We start from the raw sequence: 13,921 nt of genomic DNA, 5'->3' as shown, positions 1-13,921 counted from the left end.
ACTCTGCGAAACTTGGAAAGTACCCCTTATATCTCTGCTTCATAGATTATTCCGCAGCTTTTGATCACATAGACTGCAATAAGCTCTGGCGTAAACTGGACAGCTGGGGGATACCATCCACCCACCTAGATCAACTCAGGCTTTTGCATGCCAAAACGTGGTTAAGAATAAAGTTAGGTGCAGGGACGCACCTTTCAAGAAGAATCCCCACCAACAAGGGTTTAAAACAAGGATGCCTACTAGCTCGGCTATTATTTAACCTCTTTCTGGCAGATCTTTCCATGGAACTGGATAACTGTACATCACATGCACCAAAGCTAGGCAACATGACATTAATGAACCTGTTATACGGTGATGACCTAGTCCTGAATAGTTGGACCCCCGTTGGTCTTCAGCACCTCCTGGACGTTACTAAAAAATGTTTGGAATGAAACTCTTTAACAATAAACTTTAAAAAAAATAAAATCATGATAGTAAATCACCATAAGAAGTAACCCCGGGCGTAGTACTCCGCTTTGCCCACGGAGTGTACGTAGATCTGCCTGCTTCGCAGTTTGCGAAGTAGGCGTAGCAGGCAGCGCTACGCACACGCCAGGGTCAAGCAGAGCTGCCTGCCGCCCTCCACCCGCCTCCCGCCCGCCCTCCTTTTAAAATAATGTAAAGTATGATAAAAAAATGAAATATAATAACTTACCTGCAGCGCGGCGTCCCGGGGCTCCCTCTTCCTCGTTGCCGATAACTTCTTTTCACAAATGCGCATGCGCGGACGCAGGCATTTTTTTAAAAAGAAGTTGTCAACGAGGAAGAGGGAGCCCCGGAGACGCCGCACTGCAGGTAAGTCATTATATTTCATTTTTTTATCATACTTTACATTATTTTAAAAGGCGGGCGGGAGGCGGGCGGCGCGTAGTGGGGCTACGCGGAGCGCGCGAGTGTGCGTAGATTTGGGCACACTACGAGCTGCTCCACGTAGCCCCACTACGCCCAGGTCTGATAAGAAGACAAACCCCAGCTGGATCCTGGAAGGTAACCAAATAAATTGTGTAATAAGCTACAAGTACTTGGGCATCCTTTTAGATCAACACAACTCCTTCAAGCCACAAATGGAATCCCTACGAAGGAAGGGAACTACGACCTACCTAGCACTCAAACCTCTGAAGAAGATGCTGCTGTCTGACCTAACGTTAGATCCATTCTTAACCCCTTCGGTGCTCATGACGGAATGGTTCCGTGATGAGCAGCGGTGCTCCTGTGCTCATGACGGAACCATTTCGTCATGAGAACAGGGGCACTAAATCCCTTTGCTGCAGACAGCAGAGGGATTTCCCTTTTCTTTATTGGCCTCGGGAGGTTGGGGATGAGCTTCCTCAACCTCCCGAGTCCAATTTACATTTTCATTGCAATGCCGATCGCGTGCAAGAGGCTCATTTCAGTTTCATTTTTTACGTGCTCAGGGGTCTATCTCAGCCCCCTGAGCACGTAGAAAGTCAGGAGAGGTATCGTTGGAAAGGGGAGAATCTCCCCTTCCCAATGGTATCCCTCCCTAGTGGATCCCCGAACAGGGATCAACCCACTAGGCACCAGGGAGGGGGGCCTTTGCTCCCCCTACATTATTTTGGGCAAATTTAGTCTTTCTGACCCCCCTAGGGGGCAGATGGGGCAGTAGCCCTCAATCTGCCCCCCACCGGGGGGGGTAGAAAGCCTACTAGATACCAGGGATTTTTGTTTACATTTTATTTAGGGGTGGGGGCTGCCTAATATGGGCATGCCAATGGCCCCACCCCCGGCCGTAAAATCACAGTCTTTCTGCCCCCTCTGGGGGGTAGAAGGGGCAGTAGCCCCCAATCTGCCCCCCCTGGGGGCAGAAAGCCTACTAGATACTAGGGATTTTTTGGAAAATTATAATTAGGGGTGGCGGCTGCCGAATATGGGCATGCCAAAGAGGCCACCCCTCCCCCCACAAAATTCCAATATTTCTGCCCCCCCGGGGGAAGAAAGTCCATTAGAAACCAGGGATTTATTTTATTATGTATATTAGGGGTGGAGGCTGCTTCCCCTGGGTGCAGATGGGGTGGTAGCCCCCAATATGCCCCCCCGGCAGAAAGGCCACTAGATGCCAGGGTTTTTTTTTTTACGATTCATTTTGGGGTGGGGGCTGCCAAAGATGGGCATGCCAATGCCCCCACCCTACCCCCAAAGAAAACTAAAGACTTGCGTCCCCTCCAGGAGGAAGATGGGGGCAATAGCCCCTGATCTTCCCCCGGGGGGGAAAGAAAGCCCACTAAGCGCCAGGGATTTTTATATAGGTAGGGGCTGCCCAGAATGGGCATGTCACCTCCCCAAAAAATTATACAGTCTTTCTGACCCCCCCCAGGAGGTAGATGGGGGCAGTAGCCACTGATCTGCCTCCCGGCAGAAAGTCGACGAGGCGCCAGTGATTATGCTGGCTTTTCTATTAGAAGGGGTGGGGGCTTCCCAGAATAGGCATCCAAATGCCCCCACCCCCAAAAGAATAGCCACAGTCTTTGTGCCCCCCTTGGGGGCATATGGGGGCAATAGCCCTCGATTTCCCCCCTCCCCCGGGGGGTAGAAAGCCCACTAGATACCAGGCATTTTTTTGAAAATTATAATTAGGGGTGGGGGCTGCCCAATATGGGCATGCCAAAGACCCCCCCTACCTCCCCCCAAATTCCAGTCTTTCTACCCCACGGGGGGCAGAAAGCCCACTAGAAACCAGGGATTTATTTTATTAGGTAAATTAGGGGTGGGGGCTGCCCATTATGGGCACACCAAAGCCCCCAACCCCCCTGCACAATAACAGTCTTTCTGCTTCCCCTGGGTGCAGATGGGGGTGATAATCCCAATATGCCCCCCGTGGGGGCAGAAAGCCCACTAGATGCCAGGTTTTATTTTTACGATTAATTTAGGGGTGGGGGCTGCCAAAGATGGGCATGCCAATGCCACCCCACAAAATTCCAATCAGTCTGCCCCCCTGGGGGGCAGATGGGGGCAGAAATCACCCTAGACACCAGGGATTCTTTTTTTTATAGGCCCAGGGTGGGGGCTGCCCAGAATGGGCATTCAAATGCCCCCACCCTACCCCCAAAGAAAACTAAAGACTTGCTGCCCCTCCAGGAGGAAGATGGGTACAATAGCCCCTGATCTGCCCCCGGGGGGGGGGAGGGGGGAAGAAAGCCCACTAAGTGCCAGGGATTTTTTTTATATATATACCCCTCAAAAAAATGATACAGTCTTTCTGCCCCCCCAGGAGGCAGATGGGGGCAGTAGCCCCTGATCTGCCCCCGGCATAAAGTCCACTAGGCGCCAGCGATTATGCTGACTTTTCTATTAGAAGGGGAGGGGGCTTCCCAGAATAGGCATCCCAATGCCCCCCCCCCCAAAAAGAATAGCCACAGTCTGTGTGCCCCCCTTAGGGGCATATGGGGTAATAGTACACGATTTCCTCCTTCCCAGGGTGGCAGAAAGCCCGCTAGGCACTGAATTTTCTTCAGGATGTGCCTACCTGTGGATTTTGGGCCCTAGCGCAGCCAGCACAGGGGGAATCCTAGCAAACCTGTACAGTTTTGAAAACTAGACACCAAGGGGAATCCAGGATAGGGTGACTTGTGTGCCTCTCACCAGGTTCTGTTACCCAGAATCCCTTGCAAACCTCAAACTTTGTCTAAAAACCCACATTTTCCTCACATTTTTGTGGTGCAAAGTTCTGCAATTTTCCTGGATCCACAAAAGGCCACCCACTCCGCATTCCCCAAAGTCTTCTGAGAAAAATGGTACCTCACTTGTGTGGGTGGGTTAAGTACCCGCAACAGGCAAAGGCCCAAAACCTAGTGAAGCAACATCAATATTACCTATCACAAACCAACCTGGTTTTGCACGGGGGTCATCTGGGTTTTTTGCCCCGTGCTCGGTGGCCAGCTAGGGAAACCTACCAAGCACACACATTTCTGAAAACTAGACACCCAGGGGATTCCAGGGAGGTATGGCTTGCGTGGATCCCCCAATGTTTTCTTACCCAGAATCCCCTGCAAACCTCAAATTTAGCTGAAAAAATCACTTTTTACACACATTTTTGTGTGGGAGAGTTGTGGCATCACCTGGCTGACACACATTTCCTACCACCCAGCGTTCCCCCAGGTCTCCCAATAAAAATGGTGCCTCACTCGTGAGTCTACGTCAAATGCTGGCACAAGATCAAAACAGCGGAAGAGGGGACTTTGAATAACCACCTCTGGGTAGAGTTGTCTCGCACTGGAAAATCGCCAGCAAACAGATTCCTCCAAGAATCCATCAAGATCCTAGGCCTGACAGATCTTTGGAATTGCCCAACGGCTAATTCAGTCTTTTAAAAAATTGTTAACAAGACTAATATCAGCCATGGAGGATAAGAAAACATTATCAAAAAGAGCCCATGTTTGGACTGTGCTAAACAATTATGACATCCTTAAACCACAACCCTACCTCAAGGCAGAAACTAAGCTGGTGACAAAAGAAAAATGTTTAAAATTGAGATTAGGAGTCGGTTCAATCGCCCCGTATTTACCGCCATGGGTAAAAAGGGAGGAGACCGACCATGCCGCATGTGTGCCTGTGGCACAGAAAACCTCATTCACATTATTTGTATTTACAGCAAACTAAAGGATATAAGGTGTACTCTACTAAAACCATCTTTTAACCAGCACGGAGTCAGGTCATGCAGACAGGCGGTAATGCTGTGCTTCAATCCAACGTAAGTACAGCTAAACTGCCGCCTCACAAAATTCCTTGATCTCACTACACTAAGACTGAAAAACGTAACATCATTGGACGTGAACACTGCTCCACAAGATGGCTCATCAAGACAACTTCGAGAACACCCTTAACAGCTCTATGTTGCCAAAAACGGGCACAACCAGTAACTGTTTGCAGCTTGGGTCCATTTTTAACTCTTAGGTGCTGATTCCGATCCTGTAAAACCCGGGTACAAATGGTCGTACGGAGTGTTTTCTCCGTACGACTCGTACCTGGGAATTCCACCGTACAAACCAGCAAGTACGATTCGTACAAAAATACCATTTCCGTACGAATCGTAAAAAACACCGTACAGCTAAAAAATACATACAATTCCGATCCTGGACCGCACGTACGCGACGTCCGCACGGAGTCAGGCAGCGTTTTACGGACCAGCAAGTACGATTCTTACCCACAGCACTCTGCACAGCTATATTTTTATGGGAGCCAAAAAGTGCTGGAAAAGCTAAGTACGCCGCAATGCACGTGGAAAAGGAGCCCGGTACGCGCCGTACACGCCATCACCCACATCGTACGTGTCATCATGTACGGTGCATACCCCAACATTGCATATGTACGGACCATACCCCCAGGCCCCCCATATGTACGCGCCGTACCCCCAGCCCCCCCATATGTACGCGCCATACCCCCAGCCCCGTATGTATGCGCCGTACCCCTAGCCCCGTATGTACATGCCGTATCCCCAGCCCCGTATGTACGCGCCGTACCCCTGCGCTGGGGGTACAGCGCGTACATACGGGGCTGGGGGTACGGCGCGTACATACGGGGCTGGGGGTATGGCGCGTACATACGGGGGGCTGGGGGTATGGCGCGTACATACGGGGGGCTGGGGGTACGGCGCATACATACGGGGGCTGGGGGTACGGCGCGTACATATAGGGCTGGGGGTACGGTGGGTACATACGGGGTGGGGGAGTGGGGGGTACGGTCCGTACATACGGGGTGGGGTGGGGGGGCTGTACAACTCGTACCCCGGGCACAAGTGTACCCGGGGTACGGGTCGTACACAGTTCGCTCCATACGGGATGTTTTCCATACGCTTGTGCATTTGGAACGCCGGTACGGATCGGACTTGTGCGCTCGGACTTCAGTTTTACGACTCGTACGTAAAACTGTCCGGGGACGTCTCATAGACTTTTCCCGAGGCAATTCGTATGTATTTTTCCCGTATGAATCGTACTTCACCGTTTGTACGGTACTTGTACGATTCGTACGTAAAAAAATACGGATACGAGTCGTACGGGAAAAAAAATTACAGGATCGGAATCGGCCCCTTAGTGTACTCTTAGGAAAACTAGATAATCCAGAGTGAAAGCTTTGTAAAAGACTTTGGCAGAGTGAGAACTTAAAAAGTCAATTCTACTAAACTATCTTTTAGACTGAGCACCAATTGTTAAGGGAATGACTTTTTATGTTATAATCTTAATAGTTTCATGTATAATAACAAATCGGAATGTCTATTTATTATTGAGTAACTTTTATACCAACACAACTGGTTTCATTTTAATGACTATGTATGCAATGGTTTTAATTAATCAAGCATAATAAAATGTACCTTACCTTACCAGTAGTTCACCCATGGGAGAGACCTATTGGCATTGCCAGTGTTTGTATATAAAAATCGAGGCTAGTTGGCAGAAATGTATATGCTGCTATAAAAAAAAAACTGGATGTCCCATTCACTATTTGCAGCTCCCCGGGTATGGTGCTTCCAACTTTACGGATGTATTTCATTCCTTACTTCGTCCTCAGATTTTTGGCCGTATGCGAATAACAGCTGGTGAGTCTTCACTCTGATTACTTCAGCTTTCATCTTGAGCACATGCCCTTGCAAGGTTTCATTGACACAATCTGTTTTAAACACACTACGTTTAAAACTCCGGCCATTTTAGTAGAGTCTGGTCCCACATTGTAACGTGGTGCTAAATTTCCAGGTTTAAACAAAAAAATATGTCTTTAGGGTGTAGCTCAAAGTTTCCACTGTTTATACATGAAGGCTATATTTAGTTCTGGCAGCCCATTGGTTTTGAAAGGCTTGGACAACTGTTTCACGTTGGTATTCTTCATTCATTTAAGGAATTAGAGAGCTCATTTAGTGTGCACAGGCATGCCTTCTTAAGATACTTACAGCTCATAGACTACCTCGCTCACCTTCCACCCCCACCCCTGATTCCCTCAGCGCCTTGAGACCCGCTCTGGATGAGTAGCTAGCGCTTTACAAACCCCTGACTGATTGATTGTCCTAATCAAGTTTCAGTGGAGCAGAACCAGTTGCTTCTGCAGCGTGCCTAAATTTGGCTCTTTTGGTGTTTTCTATCAGATCCCTATAAGCTGCAGGCCACACACGCTTTACTTTGAGCAATTGTCGATTAAGTGGTCTACCCAGTCTGGACCTCCTTGTCCCTCTCAAAAACATCAGGCTTGGCAATCAGCTAGCTTAAAAGAATCATAATATATATCTCGTTTGAAAGTCTACTCGTTCAAGGTTCCTATATGATATGTACTATACACCCCATCACCTGTTTTAAATGGGTTTCAGGGAAACTTTCAACTGTTTTTGGTGTAAGGGTTCAATTGTTGATACCACTCATGTTTTTGTCTCCTGCCCAATCTTGCTACTATTTTGGGTCACTATCTCTAATAAATGTAAATACCTGCTGCAAGCTGATGTTAGCTGGTATTCAAAGTTGATTGTTTTGGCTCACTCATACAGGATATCATCCAATCCAGCTGGTATCTGTTATGTTATGTAGATTTGTAGAGCGCACTATCACCTGGGAGAGCATTCTGGCACTGAGCAGGTGTGAGTGTAGGCACACCTACGGCCTAGTGGTTCTCCTCAAAAAGCCAGGTCTTCAGCTTCTTGCGGCTTTCAAGAAGTGAGGAGGAGGCTCTTATGAGTAGAGGCAGCTCATTCCATGCTTTAGAAGCAATGCAGCAGAAGGCTTGACTGGCAGATCTGTTTTCCATTACCGTGGGATTTGTTCAAGTAGGAGTCCGGATGAGCGAAGATGTGTGGAGGGTTTGTGAAAGCAAATGTGACTGTAGAGGTATGCTGGGCCAATGGTTAAAGTGTGGATGAGGAGTTTAAATTGTGCTTGTTTGTGAATAGTGAGCCAGTGGAGCTCCTTCAGTGTGTTGTGTGATGCAGTGGCGGGCGGTTATCCTCAACACTGGAGAGGCGTTGAGGGGACAGAGAGCCAAACCCAGTGGGGACCAAAAAGATGAATTAAAAAAAAGTACTTACCTGTATTCCGCTCTCCTCTGTGTTTTCTTCTTGGATGCCGTCAGCGCGATGGCGCTTAATGGATTCTCAGGCAGCAGCGTTATGCAAATCCCAACGCTACTCTCATGCTGCAGATAAGCAGCATGAGAGCCGCACCAGGATTGGATGGAGCGGGCTGCCTTGATGCTTCAGCAGGCACAGGAGGCCTGTGCCTGCTCTCCACCCAGCGTTCTGAGACAGCCAGGTGAAGAGGTTTACACTGCGCATGTCAGGCTGGCCGTCGCAAGACAGCCAGTCAAAGTGACTTGCACAGTGTAAACTGGTGGAGTAAGCACCACTCCCCGCTGCCAGTCAGCAGCAATGCTGTGTCCCTGGGAGCAGTGAAAACTAAAAAGGTAGTTCATGTTATTGCCTTTTATTTTTCACTTTTGCTGCACTGGTAGCAGGGGGGAGACGCTCCTCGGCCGTAATGGGGGGGTCCGCCACTGGTGTGATGTGACTTCAGCATGGAAGGTTGAGCGTGATTCTGGGTGCCGAGTTCTGATTGGTATATACTCTTATGGTGAGTTTTTAGTTGATCCAGTCCTTAAGGGCGTTCCCATAGTCCAACTTGCTTGTAACCAGGGCATGCATGACGGTTTTCCAGGTGCTGACTGGGAGCCATTTGAAAATCTTCCTGGGCATCTTTAGGGTAAGGAAGCAGGAGGTGGTGACGGCACCGGCTTGGGGGGGTCATGTTGATTTTGCGGTCGATTGTGATCTTGAGGTTCTTGGTGTGGGTGGTGGCGGTTAGTTCTAGCTCTGTTGGCCACCAGGTGGAGTCCTACAGTGATGTGCTCTTCCTGAAGATCACAATTTCAGCCTTATTGGTATTCACCTTTAGACAGTGAGCGATTTTAGTTATGCAGGTATTGAATGTGATCAGGTACTGGGCGTTTTGTCCGTGAGGTAGAGCATAAGCGCATGTCGTCGGTGTAAGAAAGGACATTGATATTGTGTGAGCGGATTATGTTGGCTGGAAAGATCATATAGGCATTCTTTATAATTACAGTTGATAGATTGGGTATTTCTAGCTCTTGGCTACAAAGTGAACCACCAGATCCAAAAGCTTGCTGGCAGGAATTTATCCTTGCTCTTTGGTTCGAGTTCACCATAAGTCAAAATCACCCTAATACACGTAAACTGCGTGTGCTAAGTTACCTGTCAGGGATAGGTTTGCCTCTCATATGCCTGGTTATCTGCGCGAGATCCTAGGACTTTCATATTTTTGTCTGTATTCTTGTTTTAACGATGTAGAACTGTGTTTATTAGAGTGGTATGACAAATTAATTTTCAATCTTTGTACGTAATCATGTATATTTATTGTGTGAACGTGCAGGATGTTTTTAACTAGTTGATAATTTGCCAAGAAAAAAAATAACAAAATCAAGTATGAATTCTGGTTCAGTTGTATTTTTTTTTTAAAGAGAATAAATATAGTCTAAGAAGTTAAACAGTGCACTGAGCAAGAGGAAATATGCGTTTCTGTCTTAGGGAAACAAGGATGCATGACTGGCTTCAGTGTCAGTTGCTGGAAGAGAAGTAACGCCACATCCTGGGCAGATCGAGGTCGCCAGACTGAAGCCACATGAAACTCGGCTTGTTATGGCCTCGAGGAGAGCCAGGCACCCAGGGCACAAGTCCTAAAAAAAGAAGTGGGAGGACGCTTACGTCACAACAGTAAGTGACATCAGGAAAGGTGGCTTGCACCAACACACTCATTGCCTCCCCTCGCTCACCCCTTAGATGCGATTGCAACAGAGAAGCCACCGCGTGAGCAGCGTTCTGAATGAGCTCCTATCTCGCCCCAGAGAGGCCAAAGAGTGAATGTGTGGCTCCATTTGCTCCAGTTAACGAGCTCCCTGTAAAATAAGTGGGGAGACGCCGTCCACCCGCGTGGTACCCCGACTCGAGCCGGGCAGGCACCAGACTCGAGCCTGACCGCCCCCAGCATGAGGCCAGGGTCCGGAGCTCTACCAGGTCCTCTTTGCCACACTGGAGCTTCCTGGCGGCAGACAGGGAACCAGAGACCCTGCTTTGTTTTCTTCACATATTAGTGAATCTCATGAGCACGTGCAGCCCATGTTAGTGGCTGCGTCACTCCAGGCGTGAGTGCGCCTTCCAGCGCGGCTCTTCCGGCGGAGCCGTTGGTGACGTAACAACGGTGAGGTGGAAGAAACTGCAGTGACAGAAGCGAGCGGTACAGCGGGGCAGGGCGGTTCAACCAATCAGAAGGCGGCCTGCGAGAGAATGATCCCCCCCCCCCCCCCCCCGCCGGAATTATATCTATAGATGAAGCAAGAAGGGGCGCGGTCTGGCAGCACAGAATAAATAGACCGAAGGCCATGCTTAGAGACGCAGAAGGGCCAGAAAGAGGGAAACGTGCAGGAGAGGAGCCGAGAAGGAGCGTCACCAGAGATAAGAAAAGAAATATATGAAAGAGCACTCCGAGCAAACAAACTGCAGAGAAATTCAACTCCTGAGGGCCGAGCTCCGGAGGGTCCAGGCTCAAGGGAAGGTGTGAGATCCTGAAAGCTCTAAGGAATCAGAGCAGCCAATGATTCCAGCTTAATAAAGTCTGGAGGGCCGGAGCTCCGGTGCCCGAGCTCTTGTGGTGCAAGCTCCAAAGAATACCGGGTCCAGGAGGTCTTTGCTCCTAAAGGGACACATTTTCAAACGATGCAAGATCCACTAGCTCAAACTCAAGAGTTCTAGCTTCTGCAGGACATTGCAGGGGATTCAGTCTCACAGGCGTTCCAACACCCAAAGGACTGAACTCCAGTAGATCACAGCTCCAGAGAATCTTAGCCGCAGGAGGTTTGTGCTCCAGAGGGCTCAAGCTCCAGAGCTCAACATTGTGGACATCATGGGCCTTTTCCTAAGCACACTTTATGACACTCTAATGGGCTTTCGTGGACTGAAAGCTCGGATCTTGATGCTGGGGCTCGACGCTGCTGGGAAAACGACAATCTTGTATAGATGGAAGCTAAATAAGACCGTGACCACCATCCCGACCATTGGCTTGAATGTGGAAACGCTGGAGCCCACCTGGAACGTGTCCTTCACTGTCTGGGAAGTCAACAGCCAAGACAAGATGAGAGCTTTGTGGAAACACCACATCTGCAACACAGACGGCCTGCTGTTTGTGGTGGACAGCGCTGACCCAGAGAGGTTTGATGAGGCCCGAGATGACCTGGTGGCCTTCCTTGAGAATGTGGAAATGCAGGACGTGCCTTTTGTGCTCCTTGCTAACAAGCAGGACTTGCCTGGAGCCAGCAGCCCCTCCGAGCTGGTGGAAAAGCTTGGTCTTCAGAAGGTGCAGGGGCATGAGTGGCATGTCCAAGGATGCTGCGCCACTACCGGCGACGGACTGGTGGAGGGTCTGAAGAGGCTCACTGACATGGTCAAGCAGTTCAGGAAGAGCAGGGCAATATGACAAAGACTGATTGTGTCCCACTCATGTTTTGTGGATTGTAGAGACTCCAAGCATGAGATAGAGAGAGGATGGGATGCCCCGCCTGGACTGAGCGCATCTCTACTCGGTGACCAAAGGGAGGGGTCCCAGGTGTGCTGCAAATTTGCTTTCATCCTGGGGCCTGCATTAAGACTTTTCAAAGCTATGAAATACTGTGAAAAAAGACTCAAACAATACAGGTAGAGAGAAGTTGAGATAGTTTGCATTCGTCTTCTGCCATGTCATGGTTATCCTTTGCACATCCCTCTCCTTCCATGACAAGTGTTTAGTTAATTTCATCATTAAAAACAGAGGCTCAGCAGTACCAGATAACTTCCTATTGACCACGGCCTCTCCGTTTATACATATAGCGCAATGTTTTTTTTTTTCAAGAATAATGAACGGCTGCAAAACCTGCTGTTTAACTGCAATATCTGATATGTTTTTCAACTTGAATAATAACTTTTTAAGATCACATTTAGCAATCATTATCATATGTTTGTATGTAAATAAAAAGAATTATATTTTAACTTGGTTCGATGTTGAGATTTAGGAAAATAAGAATGTACTCTAGTCATATTATTTCCCTTCAGGAAATGAAACATGAATGCTGTGTTGGGTGTGACCTGTAGTGATACCAAGAGAAACGTCAGAACTGCTCTGTTGCTCATTTATGTTTTTATGATATGATTTTACAGTATCTGTGTAACTCTTAGTCTGAAGGTACAGAAGTCGAGCCCAAAAGTAAACAAACAGTGCCCTGCACAGGGATCAAAGTCACACCCTCAGCCGGGCTGGTTCTAGAGCTGTGATTCCTAATCTTTTGACTTCTGTGGACTCCCACTTAATAATTACTGAAATCCGGGGACCCGGCCTAAGCAATTTCTATGATTTTAATTTAATTCTTAAACAAATGCAAACAAAAAAATCAAAATTTTTATTGCAGTGGTAAGTTGGAAGATTTTCTAAATTCAACTTTGGCTACACATCATCCGCACTATAATCCATTTGATTTAGCTGCACTGCTTTCACGAATCATTTGAGGATACCAACTTCAGTTTTACATCTTGCTTCTTTATTGACATATACTTTATCAATCTGTTAATAGTATTTACTTATTTTTAAAGTTGTGGTCCCATAATCCAACATTGGCATAACACGCATATTCCATCGTTCAATGACTAAAATGAGGCAGGAATTTATCAGGTTTAAGCATATTAATGCCATCCCAGGAAATGACATCATTTGATGTGATCTAGATCAACTCACCGGGTAACAGGAGTGGCTTCGATACAGAGGACATCACCATGAGGGTTTTGATGGATAAAATGTGTTAAATATTTTAAATAACGCTATAGAAGCATGTCACCAGGGGAGGGCTGCAGCCCTCTTTCTGTGTAGTCATTTTCCACTCTTTTTCACAAACCGTATGTGGCTTCCAGTTTTATCTTTGGCATTTCATCCTGTGTCTCTGGCCTTCTACTGTGTCATATCCAAACTTCTTATTACTCTGATTCACCCCTTCCTTGCTTAAGCACAGCGCTTACAAGCTGTTGTAGTATCATAATTTGCTTGTGCTTTAAGAGTAGGAGTAGGGAGAAAAAGAAAGTAGAAAAAGAGATACAAGGATAGAAAGGAAAAGAGAGAGACAGTAGGAGAGGGAGATTTGCAGAGAAAAATTGAAATTGTGAGGGAGTGAGATGGAGAAAAGCAAAGGAGGAAGTGTGAGAATGGATGAAGGATGACCTGGCTCAAAGCTATAACACATCTTTTCATTAAAATGCAACATTTAAAACATAAAACTATATAAATCACAAGCGAGGCAATAGTATCTATATAAATTACAAGCAAGACAGTGTTGCCTTCCATCATCCCTGTAGCTCCTTGTCCCCTCTGTTATTTAGAACAATCCACTCCATCTTGTTCTCAGTGGATTTCGTCTCTGATCTTTCTTGCTCCCTCTTTTACCAACTGTAACAACACATCTGCTGTAGTTACCAGCAATCATTACCTCTCTTACATTTGACTGTCCCTACAATTCGTCATCAAGAGGTGTGGCGCAGCGGCCAGGGCAACTGACGCCGGAATCCGAGGGCTCACGGCTGTGATCCCTGGTACCGGCGTCAGATCAGCCCAGCACCATGTGACTCTGGGCAATAGCTTGCTTAATCTTCCCGAGGGCCCCCAGTGCCTTGACACCTTCGGGTAATTGTTTGCGCTTTACAAATACTGGACATTTACATTTATCAACATACACCTACTACACCCTTCCTCTTTCTCAAATGCTTCTTCCTTTCCATAAAATGCCACTCTCCTCCAATGACACTTCTCTTCTGTCATTGTGACCTTGAATGAGTCATGTCCACCCCACCCTCTGTCAAATCCTTAGTCTA

At 47.7% G+C, this 13,921-nt stretch overlaps 1 protein-coding gene and 1 pseudogene across 2 annotated transcripts in view; one reads left to right on the top strand and one right to left on the bottom strand.

Moving 5' to 3' along the window:
- The window catches only part of LOC146801398 (uncharacterized), a 459,470-nt gene that overhangs the window by 104,977 nt on the left and 340,572 nt on the right, over window positions 1-13,921 (bottom strand). The window lies entirely within an intron of this gene.
- On the top strand, window positions 10,429-12,058 carry LOC146801402 (uncharacterized; annotated as a pseudogene).

The sequence above is a fragment of the Triturus cristatus genome, chromosome 8 (genome assembly GCF_964204655.1).
Source record: "Triturus cristatus chromosome 8, aTriCri1.1, whole genome shotgun sequence".
NCBI classification, from domain to species: domain Eukaryota; kingdom Metazoa; phylum Chordata; class Amphibia; order Caudata; family Salamandridae; genus Triturus; species Triturus cristatus.
Note: the sequence above shows the minus strand (reverse complement) of the source record. Positions and strands in the feature narration are given on the sequence as shown.